Consider the following 19,312-nt stretch of genomic DNA (forward strand, 5'->3'; position numbering starts at 1 on the left):
TCTCGGGCGGGGCGGGGCGGGGCACCGCCTGCTGACACGTATTCAAATGTCCCCGGGCGAAAGAGGCGACGGCAAAAAATAGAGACAAACCAGAGGCAGCGGGGAGGCGTGGGAGAAAGAGAGAGAGGCAGAGGGATGGCCCGTGTGCCGGCTCAGGGACAGGGACGAAGCCCAAGGAGATAGAAAGTGCAAGATGGACGCCCTCCAATTCCTCTTTTTCAGCACCGTTATCAATCGCCGTCCCCCTGGCCTTTGCCAACTACTGTCCCCGCCCCCTTTCCCCTTCCACCGCCTTCCTTTTCCAGACAGTATCGTCGTTAATTGTTTCCCGCTTTATCGCTCTGCAGCGGAACGCAGTGGGACGCCCTGGGTCACGCGGTCCCGGCGGGCGGCTCTGGAGGCAGCACTCGGGCAGCACCGCGTAGTCTAGCGCCTCTCCGGCGCGGAGCCGCGCAGCGCAGCGAGAAGCCCCAAAGATTGAAAGAGGGAGAAGTGGGGTGGGAAAATGATTGAGGTCATTGTATTTTCCCTCCCTTTCCGGCCTTAGGTATACAGTGGCGGGATAAAAGTCGAAATGAAGACGAGTCGTGGTGGCGGTGGTGGCGTCTCTGCAGAGCCTGGAGCCGGGGCTGGAGGCGGGCTGGAGGCGGGCTGGAGGCGGGCTGGAGGCGGGCTGGAGGCGGGCTGGAGGCGGGCTGGAGGCGGGCTGGAGGCAGGGCCGGGCCGCAGCCCCACTCGCCATGCAGGGGGCCGGGGGCGGCCGGGGGTGTGATGAAGTGATCGAGGGGAGCCGAGTAAAGAGGTTAATGCCGATCAAACATAAGAAGATAAGCCCGTGGCGACCAAGACCCCTCTTGGCTCCCTGCTTTTCAGCCCGCGCACGCCGGGGGGCTCATCGCGGGGGAGGGGAAAAAATAAAGAATGACCCAGTTGTTGGAAATTGTGCCGAGGCGGCGCTTCGGAATGTGTCCACACCATTAGCGGGCCCGAGCACTGCATCCTCGCTCTGTCTCTCTCGCAACCTTGCCGCTCGCCCCGTGCACGGGCCGTGAGCGCGAGAGGACAGAGCGACGAAAGCGCGGTTCGGAATGAGCCTGGCGGCGGTCCTGGCTGGCACATCAATCTTCCGCCTGATTCCTGGACGGCCCCCGAGCCGCCGCACGCCTAAGGGCAGCCTAGCGTGGCCTAGGGTGGCCCGGCGTGGCCCAGCGTGCCCACGGGGCCATCGCAGGCACTCGGGGTTGTTGCCAGCCTTACAGGGGAGTGCCTCGGGAGGTACTAAGCGCATTAGCAGTCGATGGGCAGAAACTCGATGGATCGCTACAAGCGAGGGCGTTATGCTGTGTGTGTGTGTGTGTGTGTGTGTGTGTGTGGTGTGTGTGTGTGTGTGTGTGTGTTTGCTCTCAGTGTGGAAGGGGAGTGGAGAATAATGAGCAGATGTAAGTCGCGGAGGCAGCAGCAGGGCGTAGTTAGCACTAACAAGGTTCGCCCGATTCCCCCCTCCACCCCTGAAAGCTGGAAGTATGATGGGCATGGCACGGCCAGGGAGCCGAATCATTGGGCAGGGACATGGGGCAGGGCGGTGTCGCCGGGGGCCGCCGGGGGTGGGGGCGGCAGGGGTAAGTATATATGGAGCGAGTTTAGGACAGCGCCGGCTGCTGTGACGCCGACCCGGACGGTCCGGACGCGACGCGACGCGGCCGTGGCCAATAAAGTGCCCCAACAGTGGGAGTTACTCGGAGCACGGCCGCACGGCCCGGGGCAGGGCAGCAGCCGGGCAGCAGCCGGGCGCCATCAGCAAGCACAACAAGGACCGCGTGAAGAATAAGCTCGTTGGCCTCGTCACAAAAAGGGGAGGGGAGCGGCACGACGGCCGAGGCGCCGCCGCCGCGGGGCGATTTGTTTACCGCAAAACTTGTTCCTTGTCTTCACTTTCCCTTTCCCCCGGCTGCCTTTCCCCGAGTTCCGGCCCCCCGCCCGCGGCGCGAATCCCGGGGGATCCCTGCGTACACACGCGACGCACTCACACACGGCCGAGCCTGAAGCCACCAACGTATACGCTATGGCAGATTTTCCGGCTTTTCCCGCTGTTCCAAGCTGGCCCCAGCGCCCCAGCCACCCCACTAGGGGGAGGGAGGTGTTTGGCGCCGTTCGACCAGAAAACTTAACAGCCTCGCCGAGCGCGAACGCCGCGGGAAATTTCAATACACTGCCAGCGCAACGCCATAACTACACACGACCTGCGCACTACGCACGTCAGAATGGAACATGCAAACAACGGGACAACTTTCCTGTTTACAGGTCCCTGTGCGCGCAGCCGCGGCCGCGAAGTTGGCCAGGTCATTCTTTTTTCAGCCCCCCCCACCCCACGGGCCCTCCCGCCGCAGGTTCGAGCTTGGCGCTTGGTGCTCGGAGCTTGGCGGTTGGCTTGGAGCTTGCAGCACCGCTCCAGGGGGTGATTTGTCCCGCTTTCGCGTGGCAGCATCGGCCGGGCCAACCCTGGCCGGGCCAACCCTGGCCGGGCCAACCCTGGCCGGGCCAACCCTGGCCGGGCCAACCCTGGCCGGGCCAACCCTGGCCGGCCGAGCACCTGGCGGGGACCCTGGCCGGCCAACCCTGGCGGGCCACCCTGGCCGGGCCAACCGGCCGGGCCACCTGGCTGGGGCAACCCTGGCCGGACGCGAGCACGAGCACGCTGCGCGTTCCCACCCGCTCCACCAGTTTTGACATAGTTGTGGGGGCGGCCGCGCCGTGCCGGATCCGTCACCCTCCGCGCATGTCAAATGACCAGCCAGCCTGAATGAGAAAGGGGTCTGGCTGGCTGCCTGGCTGGCCGCTCCCTCGGGGTATCCGCCGGGCCGCCCCGCCCCCATTGATCCCGTTACATTGTTACTCTGACCGCGATCCGCACTATGGGGAGGAAGTAGGCGAGGCGACAGCGGGCAGGCAAAGGCCGCGCCCTTCGTTCCATCACCTCCATGCCCCCCCCCCACTCCTTCTTTGCCTACAACTCCACCGCCCGCCCCTCCACTGCGTTTGCACTGCCTAATTTCCCCAGGCGCCCGGTTCACGTGGGCCGCAGCCTGGACGCCCTCCCCTACCCCAGTGTGTGTGTGTGTGTGTGTGTGTGTGTGTGTGTGTGTGTGTGTGTGTGTGTGTGTGTGTGTGTGTGTGTGTGTGTGTGTGTGTGTGTGTGTGTGTGCGTGAGAGTGCAGGCAGGTCCGGCAGACCGGCCGGCGGGGCGCTGCGGTCACGTGCATGTGTGAATGATTGTCCGCCTGAGTGTGTGCGTTAGCCTGGCGGCGCCTGGCAGGGATTTGCAGGTCCGGCCGGCCCCCTGCTGATCCAACTTGGATGAGGCGGGGCGCAGCGGCGCAGCCTGGCGGAGCGGAGCGTGAATCCAGCATCCAACGGCACGGCGGGGCACAGCGCGCAGCACGGGGCGGCTGGATGGGCATGGATGGGGCTCCGCGGACGCAGCGGGCAACGCCGGCAACTGTCTGCAGAGTGATTCCCACCAGAGCGTCTCTCTCGCACCCGTGCGGGGCGCCCCGCGAGTGCGAGAGAGACGCGGTGCCGGCAGATGTGCGGCGCAGCCCAGCGCGTCATTAGGACCCCCGGCGGGGCCATCGGCGGGGCCATCGGGGGGCCGCGGGGGGCCATGGGCCATTGGCAGCGTCGTCATGCGGCATGGCCGGGGCGGGCATGGCGATGGCCGTGGTCTTCTTTCTCGCCCTCCGGAAATGGCGCCACTCTGCACCTCGTTCCCGCCACCGATCATCTCGCCGTGGCGCCGCACTGCGCCGCGCGGCGGAGCGCCAGGACCGCGCCAGGACCGCGCCAGCGCCAGCGGGGGGCTGCTTGGCTCGCTCGGCCTGCTCGGCCTGCTGTGGCGTCAGCAGCAGCGCGCGGCTTGTTTAATTACCCCCACCACTCCAGCCCATCCCCTATGACACCAGCAAAAACCGGGCGGCCGACTCGCGGAGGGCCCCGTCCTGTCCTTTCTGGCGGCGGGTCGCCGGGAACCTTGCTGGGAACCGCGCGGCGCGGTCGGCCTAAAAAGGTGACGGCGGAATGACAAAAAGTAGGCCGTGCCGCAGTAGGACGGACACCGAGGCCGCCATCTTCGCGCCGATCAGCGCGCGCCCCACCGCCACCCCCAGGCGCTCGCCCCGCGCCCCCAGAGGGGCCGCACAGCCCGGCACAGCCCGGCACAGCCCGCACACTGCGAACACTACAGCCTCCGCCGCGGCAGCCCTCGCTCCCCGAGCCCCCGAAGGCGTCCCGAACACGTCCCGAAGCAATCCCGAGGGTGGTGCACGGCAGCACGGTCTCCACGTCGGCCTCCACGTCGGCCTCCACGTCGGCGGCCTCGGGCGGCACCTGCTGCTGCAGCGCTGCCGCCACTTTGCCGATCCCGACGCGTCGCCTTTCGCTCTGGCATAAATTGGTGACGACATTCGAAAGGCGGGGCGGGGCGTCGCAGTGCTGGCGCCCTACAGTGCCCCCCTCCCTTCCGCGTCCCCGAGACGGCCATCAGAATCACGAGGATGGTGCAGCCCCCGGGACCTCGCCGACGTGCCCCGGAAGGAACGGCGGGCAGGGCGGCTCGGCGTCGCTTGCTGATGCTAATTGTCATTGTTCTCGCAGTGACTTGCATTACCGCTGTGTAGCGGCACGGCGTCGCCTTTCTTTTGCCGTCCCCGCCGCGCTGTGTTGCCGAGCAGGGACACGGGCCTCGGGCCTCCAGACAACAGTGCGGGCGCCAAAAAAAAACCTAAAACAAAACAGAACTGCCTACCTTCCTGGCGGAAGGCTCTGGAAAAAAGGCTCGACTGATAACAAAAAAAAAAACAAAAAAAAAACACGAAACCGTGCGGCGGCATTCCGACGCCACCTGGAATCCAATTCCCAATACTGTTTTTGGCGGTATGTTATTGTGATGAGAGCTCTCTGGCTGGCGCGCCGCGCTCCGCCCCGCCCCGAGCTCGGCCCCGAGCGTAGGCAACCCAGCGGACGCGGCCTGACACTCTGCCCGTATAATCTCCGCATTTTCCCCGGCGTGTCCGCCAGTGTGTACGCCCAGTGTACGCCCTCCAGGCGCGTCCGACATGGCGGGGGTCATGGCCGAGTCATGGCCGCGGCCGCCTGTCCGCTCGGATGACGTATAAAGAGTCGCGCGGGAACAGCAGGGCGAGGCGGGGCGGAGCAGAGAGGGACACCCGCCGGGGGTTTTATTCCACGGCTCGTTACCAGCCTCGGCTTGCTGCACACTGTTAACGGCGTCGCACTGCCGCCCCCCGGCAGCCTCATTCCGAAAAGTGCTCCCGCCGCTCGCGCTCTCTCGCACTCACGGGGCGTGCCGGCGGTGCGAGAGAGAGAAACGAATCAGCCTACCGCTTTCCGCGACCAGGCCTCCCTCCCGGCTCGAAATGCAGATTGCCAGTCTGGCGGCGGCACGGCGGCACTGCGCGGCACGGCGGCGCGGCAGGTAAGTGCATATTCCCTCCCCGTGGCGCGGCCCCCACGGCCCCCACCCCCCGACAGGTTGGCACCACGCGCTGCTGGGCCCAGCCGGCCCGCCAGTGCCCGCCAGTGCAGCAGGATGAGTTTTGCGGCTCTAACGGTGCAGCAGCACGACGAGGTGCAGCTCTAGTTGGCGTCGGAGATGATACGGGCACGACACTGCCTCCCCCGGCGGCCCGGCGGCGAGGACTCGCTCTCCGTGAGCCAACAAACTAGCCCGGCGGCGCGGAGCTCGGCTGGGTCGTCGGGGCGTGGAATAGGCTGGGAGGCGAGGCCGGGCGGGGGCCTTGTAGCGCTGCAGACTGCAGTGCGGGCAGTGCAGGCCCAGCCACGCGAGTAATCCTCCGCGCCGACTCGAGTCGACTTCTCCTCGCCGCTCCTCGCCCTTTCGGTCCGTTCCCGGCATCATTCATCAGCCAATCAGCACCCCGGCCGCCCCGCAGGCCCGCCCGGCGTGGGGGCGGAATTGGCTGCGGGGCCATAATTATTGGTCCCGAAGGAACGAGAGAGCGCCAAACGGAGGGAAAGAAAGAAATCTTTTTATGTTTCTTCCAGAGCGGCGCGCCACGGCCCGGCTGCGCGGCTCGGCTACGCCGCGTCGCTTGATTCAGGGGCGGCGGCTGTTGAGGTTGTCGGCGAGGTCGTGGGGCCGCGGGGCCGCGCCGCTCTCTCATCCCAACGCACTCCCAGCGACGCGCGCCATCTGCATGTTTCCGTTCATTGTCGGAGCGACCGCACATCGCGCTGACATCAGGCTGGTGCTGACGAGTACTCTCAAAATTCTTGGCTGGTACTTTTGTTTGTCAGAAGGTTCCTAACTTCTCCTCAGCCTACCGTAAGGTTTCCGGCTAAAAACCTTCGAACTCCCATAATGTCGGTTCCCTCCGCAGGGCCCTCGCGCTTCTGCGACACTTGCCTTCCCCTGCCGCGACACTTCGCCTTCCCCTCCGCGACACGTCGCGCTCCCCTGCCGCGACCGTCGCGCTTTTCCCTCCGCGAAAACTATCGAGCTTCCCCTGCCGTTGACCGTGCGCTTCCCCCGCCACACCGTCAACGCTAACCCCCCGGCGACACTGGAGTTCCACCTGCCGGAAACGTCCGCTTCCTGCCGCGACACTGTCGCCCCCCTGCCGCGGGCCGTCGCGCTTTCCCCTGGCGGGCCGCGCGCTTTGCCGGACTGTCGCGCTTCCTGTCGGCATCTGTCGCGTTCACTTCCCACACCCCGGGTTTTACAGTGCCGCGAACTGTCGCTTCTCCTGAAGCGAGGGCGTCCCATTCCCCCCCAGCGAGGCGTGGTTTTCAAAGTCCCCAAAATAAGGGTAGGTCAACTGTGGGTGCGACAACTTTTTTAACATTTTATTACTTTTTTTCCCTATTAATTCTAATATCTATATGATATTTTTATTTTATTACAAGGTCAACTTTCATGGTCAAGCTACATAGACTCATTTTTCTTTAGCGTAAAAAGCATGTTTGAGCCACCCCGAGTATGAGTACCTGCGAATGATGAGCTATGGGCAAGCTGGTTGAAGTCTAGGACAGGGTCATAATAATTCGCCTGCCGCCTGGGCACGGGCTGCCCCGATTCCACCAACTTCCGAACTGGGACTGGGCATTCCCAGGGGGATTTTAGTGGCCAGTAGAGGGGGTGGGGAGGGGGTTCTCGGCGCCGCACCAGTCAGCCCCGGTGAGTCTTCCCGGGCCGTGATGGTGGTGGCGCGGGGCGCGGCGCGCGGGGCGCGGGGCGTAACGGAAAGGCATTGGGACGGTGCGCGCAGTACGGTTCGGGGGCGGGGTAGCTGTTATGGCTGCCTCAGAGGGCGGCCTGTCTCTCTCGCACCTCCGCGGGGCACCCCGTGAGTGCGAGAGAGACGGACTCCCATCTCGTAAACCGCTTGCCGGTCAGGCGACTGACCGCACCGACGAAGTCAGGGAGGATCGCCGCGCGGCGGGGCAGGCCTGGGGCAGGCGCGATGCAGAGGAGGGCGATGGGGGCGTCGCCCTTCAAGGCGGCGAAGGCAAGGTAGGCAACAAGTCGCACTTCGCCCCTGTAGCCAGGCAACTTTTCCGACATCCTGCGACCACCGAACCTGTCTCTAGATCCGCCCTTGCGGTAGGGCGGGACCACGAGCTGCTTGGAAGACAGGACAGGGCTAGGACCGGCGGCCACACACAGGACCCACAAGACAGGCGGCCTTGCACACGACAGCGCGGCGCGCAGCGCACGGAGTACGTGGTCCAAGTAGTTAGACAAGTTTGCAGTCGGCGGAGCGCAGGCGGGGCGCAGGCGGGGCGCGGCCGGGGCAAACGTGCAGCCTCCCTCCACTACTTGCCCTCGCCGCCCTCCGCCACGGCCAGGCCAGCCAGGCCACGGCAGCCACGGCCCAGCGCCTGCCCTGGAATTTATGGTGGCCTGGACTGGGTCGGCCCGCTCCAGGCCCGCTCCACCAGCGGAATGCCTTCCGTCAAAAGCAGGTCGAAGAGAGTCCATAGCTCCTCCTCGGGGGCTGCCAGAACCATCTTCCGGTCCGGACAACGCAACAAAACGCCGCCGGAATGATTTTCCACGGGGAAAAGAAACCGCGTTAGTCGTGTAGTCTGACGGCGTGTTCATGCATGGCGAGTGGCGGCGGCAACCCATCGCCGCCGGGCCGGGCGGGCCACCCTCCCACCCCACTTGTTTACTTTTCGAGGCCGTCCCTCGGCGAGCTCGCTGCACGCTGCGGGTGGAGATACTGCCGCCCGACGGAGGAGAGGGGGGTAAGTGCATCCCGGCCGTCATGAGGAGTTGGCGAGCGTGGCGGCGAGTCGACGCTCGCGACGACGGCCTCCGCGGGCGGACTTTGCACTGTGCCCGACTCCTGCCGGGCCGCCAAGTGTTTAAAACAGCACGCGGCCGCGGAAGGGCACGTCGGCGCCCTCCCCGCCGCCGGGCAGCCAGGCAGCCAGCCAGGCAGCCAGCCTTCCTGCCGCGGTTAATGTACCGTGGACTGGAAACTTGGAAGCTCCTCCACCACTAAATAATCGCCCCAACCGCGGCGCGCTCACGCCTTGGTTCGACTCCCCCAGACCGCGGGCCTGGCGCCGCTTGGCGGCCGAGAGGCAGCGCGGCGCGCAACAGCCCCCCCCTCCCCCCGAGCCTCACGCCCTGGAGACCGTCGTCGTCTTGGACGTCTCGGATTGGCGAGGCCGGCGCGGCGCGCGTGCCGCATTCGATATGCGGACGCCGCTGACGTCGCGCTAACGGTGCGTTCTTTGTGGCAGCCGTGGAGGCCGCCGAGGCAGGCAGCCAAGGCAGTGTAGGCACCGCCGAGGCGCGCCGAGGCGATAGGCGCGCTTCCCGAGTAATATCGGGCCCGCCTCTGAATACCAGAGTGGTTAGGTCCCCGGGGAGGGCGCACACTACTCCGCGCCCCGCCGCGCCCCCGCCCCCGCCGCGCCCCGCCGCGCCCGCCGCGCCCCCCCGCCGCGCCCCGCCGCGCCCCGCCGCGCCCCGCCGCGCCCCGCCGCGCCCCGCCGCGCCCCGCCGCGCCCGCCGCGCCCCGCCGCGCCCCGCCGCGCCCCGCCGCGCCCCGCCACGCCCTGTATGGAAATGTCCAGGCTGGTCGATGCCGCGACAGAACAAGCTCCAGGAATCAGCCACTGGAATCGTCCTGGCAATCGCCTCGCTGGAGGCAGTCATCGGCACCGCTCCGGAACATCTCGGAGAATTTTCAAGTACACGCCATGCCAATTTGGGTCCAAATTCTCCTAAGAAAGATAATATTATCTTCTTGTTGCGGGGTCCGGGCCGGCCTGGGGTCTGCCTGGGGTCTGCCTGGGGTCGGCCAAGGGTCCGCCCGCCTGCGCGCAGCCCTCAGCCCCACAGTGCCTGGCAAGACAAAGCCTTTACCCTGCCCGCCTTGCCGCATCAATGATTTACTCCGTGCCCTATCCACCGCGCCACGCCGCTGCAACTTCACGACATATTTGAATTTTCCGCCCCTTGACGCTGGTGGGGCTTTCGCTCTCATGCCACGTGCAAGAGTTTTTGCGGTGATTTGAGAATCGCGGCGAGTTGTTGCCCCTAACTTGATGAGGCCGCTCCGCGCTCGGTGGCTTGGTCTTTGTGTGCCGTTCCCGCAATCCGAATGACTCTTGTTGGTGTCATTCCCCCTTTTTCCTCTTTCCCCGTGCGAATCGATTCATTTATTCACTGGAGAGGCGCGTCACGGCTCGGCGGGTCCGGGCCGCCCTCGCCCTGCCTCTGCCCTGCCTCCTGTAGTCCTGTAGTCCGGGAGGCTCTCCTCGTGGGAGCAGCCGTCCTGTAGGCTGCTGCCGAGAGTCCTTTGGACGCTCTGCCTCTGACGCCCTGGGTGCGAGAGAGACGGAGTGACTGTCCGGACTCTGCCTGCTGTGCGGCCCGGTGCGTCGCGGTGCGTCGCTGTGCGTGACACTCCGGGGTCGTTACGGCGCCGCGGTCCCCCAGCGGCCCTCCAGCAGCAGGCCTCCAGGACGACGGCGAGGGCGTCCGGCAGCACGGCCGCCACCGCGCCCAAATGTCATTATTTTTATGTTGATCCCGCTTCCGCCCTCGCCTCGGCCGCTCATGTATCAAACGAAGCGCGGCCGTCACGCGAGTCACGCGGGGAAGCGGTCCTCGTTTGCGCCGCGCGGCGAAGAGGCGGAGGCAATCCTGGCAGTGGCGCGACAAGCGTGCCTTCGCGGCGTGCGGCCAACCCCGCCAGAAGCAACGCGAAGCAACGCGAAGCAACGCCCTTTCATTTTCTTCTTTTCGCTTTCGCCCCCTTTCCGGCAAATTAATATCGGGAAAGTCGGGTGGCCGAGGCCGAGGCCGGGGCCGGGGCCAAAGCCGTGGCACTCGGAGTCGTCGTCGCGGCGCGGCCTGCTGTCACTTTGAGGCCTTCGCCACGGTCCCATAATTCTAGCACCTTTGTCCGACACACTACAGCCCCGGAATTTATTGCCACCCCCAGGTGCCGCGGCCAGCCTAGTGGCCCGGCTGCACGTCCAGCACAGCCGCACAGTGGGTCAGTAGGGCGGAGGCGGCCAAATCTCGGACGCGTTTTGAGCTCCAGAGTCGCTGAACGGGACTCGAACCGAACGTGTGACCCCACCAATGGATTGCTCTCCGAACGAGGAATCCGTTGGTGGGGTCACACGTTCGGTTCGACTCCTGTTTAGCGACTCTGGAGCTCGAATCGCGTCCAGAGCTTTGTCCGCCAGCACCGGCCTTCTGGCCCACTGTGGCACGGCAGCCGGATCGATGCATCGGGACGAAAGCGCAGTGGCCCGTGCCTGCTAATTCAGGGACCGTCTGGCTTTTCGGCGCTGTTTCTTTTTATCTGGCCACAGAAACTTTTGTCCCGCTTAATCTTTTCGAACAACAGGCCGGCCGAACGGCACGCACGCCGCCGCGGCAGCACAACCCCTTCCTTTCCCTACCGAGCGGGGCGTAACTTAATTGCTTTTTCCCAAAGGGATGCTGCGGTTCTCTTTTCCCCCCCTTTCTTCTTTGTCGGGGGAGTGAGTCGAACCCTTCCTGCCAGCCGTGCCTGCCGTGTCTCCCCGGAGCCGCAGTCCCCGAGGCGAGCGCGCTCCAGCCTCGGCCCCGCCAAGGGCCCCGCCCAGCCCCAGCCAAGGCCCCAGCCAAGGCCCCAGCCCTAGCAGAGACAACAATCAAGGGCCGGCCGGACAGGCCAGCCGACACGGCGCCGTTTAAACTGCCTCCTCAAAGGTGGCACCGGCAACACCGCGCCGAGGGCAACAACGGCAACACCGCACCTCGGCCAACAAAACAACAGACCGTTCCGGCCGCACCATTCAGGGCCAGATCGGACTCGAGATCAGCTCCAAAGTCAACAACGGCAACACTGCGCAGCCGCAAGACTTTGGACGCCACCGACGCCGCAGGGCCGCAGCCGACATCGGCAGCACCCCGCCCTGCCCGACAAGAAGTGCCCCTTCCTCGGTTTGCCACGCCGGCTGTCGTCTCGTGTCGGAGTGGGGCCGAGTGGGGCCGCTCTGGGGCGTTTCCGAGCAGCAGGCGCGTCGCTGGAGACGCTGCTGCGTGTGTCCGCGCCGAGCGAAAGCCGAGCGAAAGCCGAGCGAAAGCCGAGCGAGCCAACCCTGGATCCGGACAAGCGCTTCCTTAATTTGAATTCGGGGCTGCATAGCCCGGCATGCCGTCGAGGGCCGTCGAGACAGCGCGGCACTGCGCCATCTTGTAACGATATACCAGTGCGGTGCCCTCGGTGCCCATTACCATGGCTGGGCCTCGGGCCGGGCCGACTCGCTGGCGATGCTTGAATGCACCACTCCCTTATTTACCGCGAGCTCCTCCTCAATTAAAAGCAAAGGTGGGAATGCGAGAGAGAAACGAAGCCAAGCGGAAAAACCCGCCACGCCAGCAGTCCTCGCTCGCCCTATCAGCCCGCCGCCGGGGAACCGCGAGGTTCGGCGAGGTTTCCTGAAAATCAACTCGAACGGCGCGTTCGCCTGGAACAGTCTGTGCATCGAAGGAAAACGGTCCGCCTCAGCGTCTCAAAAGGTTCAAGGTATTTTGAACCAACGCGGCAGTTGCCGCCCTAAATCTGCCTTGCATCTGAACGAGCCGGTAAGTGCCTGAGTCCCCACCATGCCCAGCTGACCCCGTTCCCGAGGCCTGACAGCAGCGCGAGTACACCTCGCGTTCCCGCGCACCGAGCCGCGTTGAATAAGCAACGGGGAACAAGGCAGCGCTCTGGTTGGCGATGGGCAGGCTATGGCAGGCCGGCCGAGAGCCAAGGCTGGCGTCCTTGATTTGGGTCATGCTTGGAAATCAGCAACTGAAAACGTCCTCTGAATCTACACCACGGCCTCCACCGCGGCCTGCCGTCCCTTTGGCCGGAGGCTGTGGGCTGCGGGGCCTGGCCAGCCCACTGCAGGTCCCATCAGGCGGGCTAATAGCACGGCGGCATGGCGAGCGCGACGCATATGGAGCGCCCCAGGGACCGAAGGAGTGGTGACGGCAGTGGAGAGAGAGAGAGAGAGAGAGAGAGAGAGAGAGAGAGAGAGAGAGAGAGAGAGAGAGAGAGAGAGAGAGAGAGAGAGAGAGAGAGAGAGAGAGACCCCCTCGGGGTGCATCGGAACTGGCGCAGCGAGCCGCGCTCAGCAGCAGGCTCCACAAACAGTGCGATGATGTAGCGGAGGCGGTGGTGCGGCGACTGTGCCGCGCGTTGCGGCGCAGCCGGGCAACACAGCGCGCCACAGCGTGCCGCAGCGCCCACCCCCAAACCAACAGCAACAAACAACTTCAACAGTAAAAACGACAAAAAAAAAAAAAAAAAAACAGACGGCTGGAATTGACCAAAAAAAATCACAGAGGAACTCGAGCAGATTCAGATTTCATCGAAGAACAATGTGGACAAATTATAATTCAGAGACAATCGAACTGCCCCTCCCCTTTACCCGCGCACAAAAGAGGCTCGCACACACTCGAGCCTCATTCGATGGCTCTATATCCTCGCCAGATCCTCGCCTTCCCCGCGGCCGGTCATCTGGAAAACAGCCCCCCCCCCCCCAACCTCCACCAACACCGTGCCCGCCATTGAATTAGGTCAAACACCGTCAGCGGCGCAGTCGATATTCCAGTTGGAATCCGTTATAGGAATGCGGCGGACGTCAGAGGCGTTTGTATGTATGTGTGTGAGTGAGTGAGTGTGTGTGTGTGTGTGAGTGTGTGTGTGGCTGTCTATGTGTGTGTGTGTCTGCTGTGTGTGTGTACGTGTGTGGAGGTTGAGTGCGCGGGCACCACAATGCTGCGCAATAGAGAGGCATCGTCGCGCAGGGTGACCAATTTATTCATCCCCTGCCAGTGCTATGTCCCTCTCACTCGCACTTGTGGTGGAATGGGCCACCCCTCACCGCCAAAGGACGCCGCGCCAGGTGGCGTGGCTGCCCTTCCTTTCGAAAAGACAGTCCTTTTCCGAGGCGCCGCAGACTCGTTTTCGTCGCTCTGTTTCTCTCGCTCGCGGGGCGTTATTCGCATAGGTGCGAGAGAGACAGACAGCCCGAGGGCGTGGCGTGTGCTCGCCGCGCCGCCACAATATTTTGCGAGGCTGACGGCGGCAAAGGCGTTGTCGCTCCACTTTCATCCCCGGCCCATGGACCGGCCCGGCCCGGCCCGGCCGACCCCAATTCCTCCTCCTCAGCGAGACAAGTTTGTGTTGACTATGGGCTGCGTCGCCGCGTCGCCAGCCCTCTCCCTCCCCCAGTCTGGCCCATCCATTGCAGCTGCTTTAAGAGAGAATCCGGGTACCGCGAGGAAAAATGCCGTGTTTTTCGTCGTTGTTGTTGTGAAGTTCAACGCTCGCAACGGGTTGAAAGGACGCGACCCGCGTTGCCCGCGCGCGCTCCCAAAAAGAGAGAGACCGATTGAAGCAATCCAGTCGTGTAAAGAAATGAGGAAGATCCGGGAAAATCTGCGGAGGACGCCTCCACTCGAGCGACGTAACTTCTGCAGCCTGGCTGGCTGGCTGCCTGCCTGGCCACCGGGCTGCCTGCCTGCCTGCCTGCCCGCTTCCGGCGTCGTTGTTGCTCCCTTATGAAGGACCACCAGTTCATTACCATGATGAAAGGTCCTCGAAGGGAGCGGTGGGACCGAAGGGACCGAAGGGCCCGCCAAAGCCACACGCCCTTTACAGTGGTGCAGCCTGCAGCACGTGGCGAGCAGCACGTGGAGCGCGTCGCCGTCGAGGCCGGAGCACAGAAGGAAGCCCTCCAATCCAACTCGGTGGCGTGCGAGGCGCGGGGAAAGGCATGACGTACACGGCGGTGCACTCCACTGCCTCGGCCGCCTCGGCCGCCTCGGCCGCCTCGGCCTCCCGGCGCGTCGGCTGGGCTCGACGCAGTGCTAAATGCTGCCAAGCGGAGGTTCAATCTTCGATCCGCCCGCCGTCCAGCGCCACGGCCGGCACGGTGGGGATGAGGGCGCGGCACAGCGTGGCACAGCGTGGCACAGCGCGCAGCGGTCCGAGGAAGGGGCAAGGATTGCCAATTTCCGCGCCGCATCCGTCCTTTCTCACCGGCCAGAAGGCTCGACAGTGCCCCGTCGCGCTGTCTCCCTCGCCACCCGAGGGACCGCCCCGCGAGTGCGAGCGAGACGGAGCGACGAGAGCACTGTTATTCGAAATGAGCCGACGGACCGAACGCTCGGGCCGTCGCTTCACCTTGCGTAATCAGGCCCTCATCTTTCCTCGTTCGACTGGCTTTCAGGCCGGAGGGGGGGGAGGGGGGAGGCACCGCGAACGCGCACCCCCTGGCGCCGATGTCAAAACGGCAGGCGGATGCATTCCATTCATCGTTGCGCGACGGGGCGTGGCGGGGCGTGGTGGGGCGCGGCGGGGTGCGGCGGGCATCATGACGGCGCGCCTCACAGCGATTTCACGGAACACGAGGCGTGGCGCTCAGCGCTGCCTCCACAGCCGCCGCGCGGTAGATGCTAGTTTGTCCGCGTGCACGGCGCTGCGGGCTGCGGTCACCGAACTACAACTGCAATTACCACTTTTACTGCCGAGTGTACCCGCCGCCGCGCGAGTGCCTCCCCTGGGAGGGCGTTCGTCCCGCCGCCCTGGCCGCCTCGCCGTGCCCTGCGAGCGACGGCGGGGTCAGCCACTTCAAAGACCTCCGGCCGGCCGGCCAAGGGCTGGGCTGGGCTGGCTGGTCTGGGCGCCGGAACGCCTGCCGATCGCACCGTAGGCAACACGGCGACAGGGCCGGCGCACGGGTTGCCTGCCCTGGACTTTGCAGGCGGCCTCCGCGCCGACACCAACGGGCCACACAAGAAATGCATGCATTTATGTGACTTTCTGAAAACACAAGAACCTTTTTCAAAAGCTGAAAAACTGAAAAAAGATCACACCGCCCCGAGACGAAACGAGAAGTCATTCCATCTCGCGGCATGCGGCCATAGCGGCCACGGCATCGAGGCCGCGGCGGTGAGCGGCGAGCTCAGGTGCCGCGGTGGGGAGCAAGGGCCCCGCGAGGTAAAAAGTTTGGCGAAAAATGGAGGCGCCCGAAATGGGACGCGAAAGTGGACACACGATATTCTGCCGCCGCGTCGCCGCGTCGCGCGTCGCCGTGTCACCGGAGAGGGCCGGCGCCACGCCGCCGTCTCTGGCTGTCTCGCAGTCCGGCGGCCTCTCTTTTCATCTTGACCAAGAAGACGACCTAATCTGTCATCGCCGAGACGCGGGGCTCGGCGGCGCAGGCCAGTGCCAGCTGAGGCGGGGGACGCGAAAAGACCACCGGGAAAAAGCCAAGAGCCGCCTTCCGGGCCGGGCACGGCGCGGAGGGGCCCGGAGGCGCCCGGAGGGGCGCGGCACTGTTTCGCGCTATTTCTCATACCGACGCGGCGCGCGAGTTCCGGCAGCGAATCCCTAACCTCATTGGCACACATCCTTTCTTCTTTTGGCAGGCCGAGCCAGCAAGGCGTGACCACTGCCGGCAAACTTTGCACCGTGGCATCAGCCCAAGTTTGCGTCGCGAGTAGTTTCCGCGGGGCGGGGCGGAGCGAGAGAGACGGCGAGGCTGGGCGCGGAGGGGGTGCGAGAGAGGCGCGGATAAAGGATGGGCGGGGGGCTGCCGTGAGTGCCACCTCCCCGCGCGGTTCACCTGCGGCGGGCAGGAAAGAAAAACAAAAAAAGCAAAGGAAGGAGATTGGATTAGTCCCTTAATCTGACAGAGTGCGCTGACGACACGGAATCGCAGCGCGGCGCAGCGCCCGGGATTATCCGCTTAATATTTATTTCTTTTTTGCAGTGGGCTGGCCGCGGCTGGGGCGGGGGTGGGGGGCCGTCGAAGTGCCCGCGGCGAAAGTGAGTTGAATGCGACGAAAAGGAAGGACTTGGGTTGGCAGCCAGTTGGGCGGAAAGCGGCGGTAGCAGCTGCTGGCCGCGAGCTCGGCTCACAGTGTGCACACTCGCCAGACAAAAACACTCCGTGAATGGCGAGCAATCACAAACGGTGAGGCAAACAACGCAGTGGACTAACGGCCCACAACTCGTTTTCAAGTTCATAGTGACAAATCCACGGTCGGGACAAAGGAGTGGAGGGGGCAGGCCATTGTGGATTGCGCGATCGGAGTGCGTGTGTGGCGTGTGTGTGCGTTTGTGTGTGTGAGAGAGAGGAGGAGGGAGGGAGGAGGGGGGAGGGAGGGGGGTGATGATGAGCTGGGCTGTCGGAAATGAAGGACCGATGGGCCGCGACGGGAAGTGGATGGCACTGCATGGGGTCGCGCGCACCCATCGTTCGGGCTGATTGCGCGGACAGTGGTCGCCGCGTCTCTCTCGCTCTCGCGGGGCGTGCCCTGTAAAGGTGCGAGAGCGACGGAGCGACGACGAATCATTTCGTTCGGAATCAAGTTACAGTGACGCGCGCACGCGCAATCACCTTGCCCTGCCCTGCCTTGCCTTGCTGCCGGATGTTTGTTCGGTGGCCAATCATGGTCGCCTTGCCTCGCCTCGCCCGCGCGGGCGACAGAGAGGGAGAGAAAAATGAGCGAGAGGGTGGAATAAGGCGGCGGTGTCGTGGAAGGTCGGGACGGGGAAGCGCCGAGCGCGGATGGCCGCTTTGCGGATTTTCTGCCTTTGCTTTGCGGACGCTTTGAGTTTCTTTTTTCGCCTTTGCTTTGCGGATGTTTGCCTTTGCTTTGCGGATCCTTTGCGGCTGCTTGGCGGTTGCTTCCAGCATGCTGATGGGGAGCAATGGGGACTTGTTGTCAGATCGCTCGACGAGGGGGGGGGGGGGTAGGCGCCACACGCCGGGACGCGTTTGCAGCCCGGACAGGACAGCCAGGGCATTCGCAACAGCGGCTCTCCCTCACTCTCCCCCTGCCTGCTGGAGGCCGCGCGTGAGTGCGAGGGAGACAGAGCGGCACTTCGTCATCGGCCTGCAGAGCATTAGTGGGACGGCTTCGAGCGGCGGAATGAGCCTCCCAGGATCGCGCAGGACACGTCCTTGGACACGTCCTTGGACACGTCCTTGGACACGTCCTTGGACACGTCCTTGGACACGTCCTTGGACGCGGCGCGCACGTCCTCAGGGCGATACACACCGGCAGGAAAACAGCAGCAACGCCGTCCGACGAAATGACAAACGCCGCCTTTTCCGCGGCAGTTTGTTCCGCTGCTGGCGCGCCATTGGGGGGTGGGCTGAGCCGTTCCCGCTGAGCGTTAATACACTGGCAGAGCGATGGCTGGCGGTCGCGGGGCCAGGGCTCGGGGCTCGGCACTCGGCACCGGGGCGTAGACCGCCTCGCTGACACATCGCAGCGCAGCGCGGCACGGCACAGCGGCGGCCATAAGTCACGCGGCGACTGTGTACATGCGGTCTGTCGATGAAGTATCATGCGCCGGGGCGGCTTTGATTGGAACTGCTGCGAAGCGTTACGTGGTTCTCTCTCTCTCTCTCTCTCTCTCTCTCTCTCTCTCTCTCTCTCTCTCTCTCTCTCTCTCTCTACTGCGCGTGCGAGCGAGCGCGAGTGCGTTACGCCGCGTGCGTGTGTGTGCGTTGCGTTCGCGACGGCGTGCGAGTTGCGCGAGTGTGTGCTCCTCTCAAATATAGCGCCAGCGAAAACATTCGCGCCGGCCGTCACTCCGGCGGCCGCTGCGGTGGCGCTGCCTTGGGCTGCGCGGGAGGGGGGGGGGGGGGGGGTGAGGGCCAAATACCGGCCGCCCGTCGGACTAGGGGTGCCACTCGCCCGGCACTGCGGACCGCAGCCTGATTCCGAACGAGTGTTCTCCTCGCTCCGTCTCTCTCGCACTCCCGGATGGCGAGCCACCAAAACAAACACCAAGGCGGGACAAATTATTTAAGCGGGAAAAAACTCTGGCGGTTGTGAAGTTGAAGATGCGGCGGCCTGCCGGACGGGCCAGGCGGACGGCGCGCGTACTCGTTGCCAACCCCCTTCCCTCATTTCCCTCGTTTTCGTCTAATTTTAATCAACTGTCGGCCCGAGTTGAGAAAGATGTAAAGGCAACAAAACACGGAAGGCGAGGGGGAGAGTCTGTGGGGGAAGGGGGAGGAGGGGTGTGTGCATCGGCAAGGCAGCGGGAGAATGAGATTCGGCTCGCACGACTGACCACGCGCGCATGCGCTTTCTCTCTCTCTCTCTCTCTCTCTCTCTCTCTCTCTCTCTCTCTCTCTCTCTCTCTCTCTCTCTCTCTCTTCGCACTAACACACACACACACACACACACACACGACCACTCACAGTCACTCGGAGGAGGGAGCGACGTGGAAGCGTCCACCCAATCAACCGCATTGTTTCCATAAAAAGAAAAGCCACACGGTAAAAACGATTCCTGATTTTCCCAGAAACTCCCTGAAAACCGCATCTTCACCATTGGCTTCCTGGGAAAACCAGGTCCCGTTTATACCGTGCAGAGTGGCTCTTGGAACGCTCTCGGTTCGGCTGGCTGTGCTGGCGCTGGGCCGCGCTAGCGCGAATGTAGCAGCGCTCCGCGGCCGAAGTGGCGCCGACCAGCCGCCACGGTGTAATCGGCCTGCTGTACAGCGTTCCGACACGTCGCCGCGTGAGTGGGCCGGCCCGACCCTGACCCTGGCCCGCCCCTGGCCCGCATCCCGCCTCATTACAGTGTGTGTGCCACGGCCACCACGGCCGCCGTGGCCTTGACACTTTTAAAACGACATCCCCGCCTCCCTCGTCGAGGGCCTCATCCCGGACGACCTGCTTGCGCGCCTTTCAGGCACCAGCCGAGCGATGCCGAAGAGGCCTCTCTCTCTCG

The sequence above is a fragment of the Thrips palmi genome, unplaced genomic scaffold (assembly GCF_012932325.1).
Source record: "Thrips palmi isolate BJ-2018 unplaced genomic scaffold, TpBJ-2018v1 HiC_scaffold_10, whole genome shotgun sequence".
NCBI classification, from domain to species: Eukaryota; Metazoa; Arthropoda; class Insecta; order Thysanoptera; family Thripidae; genus Thrips; species Thrips palmi.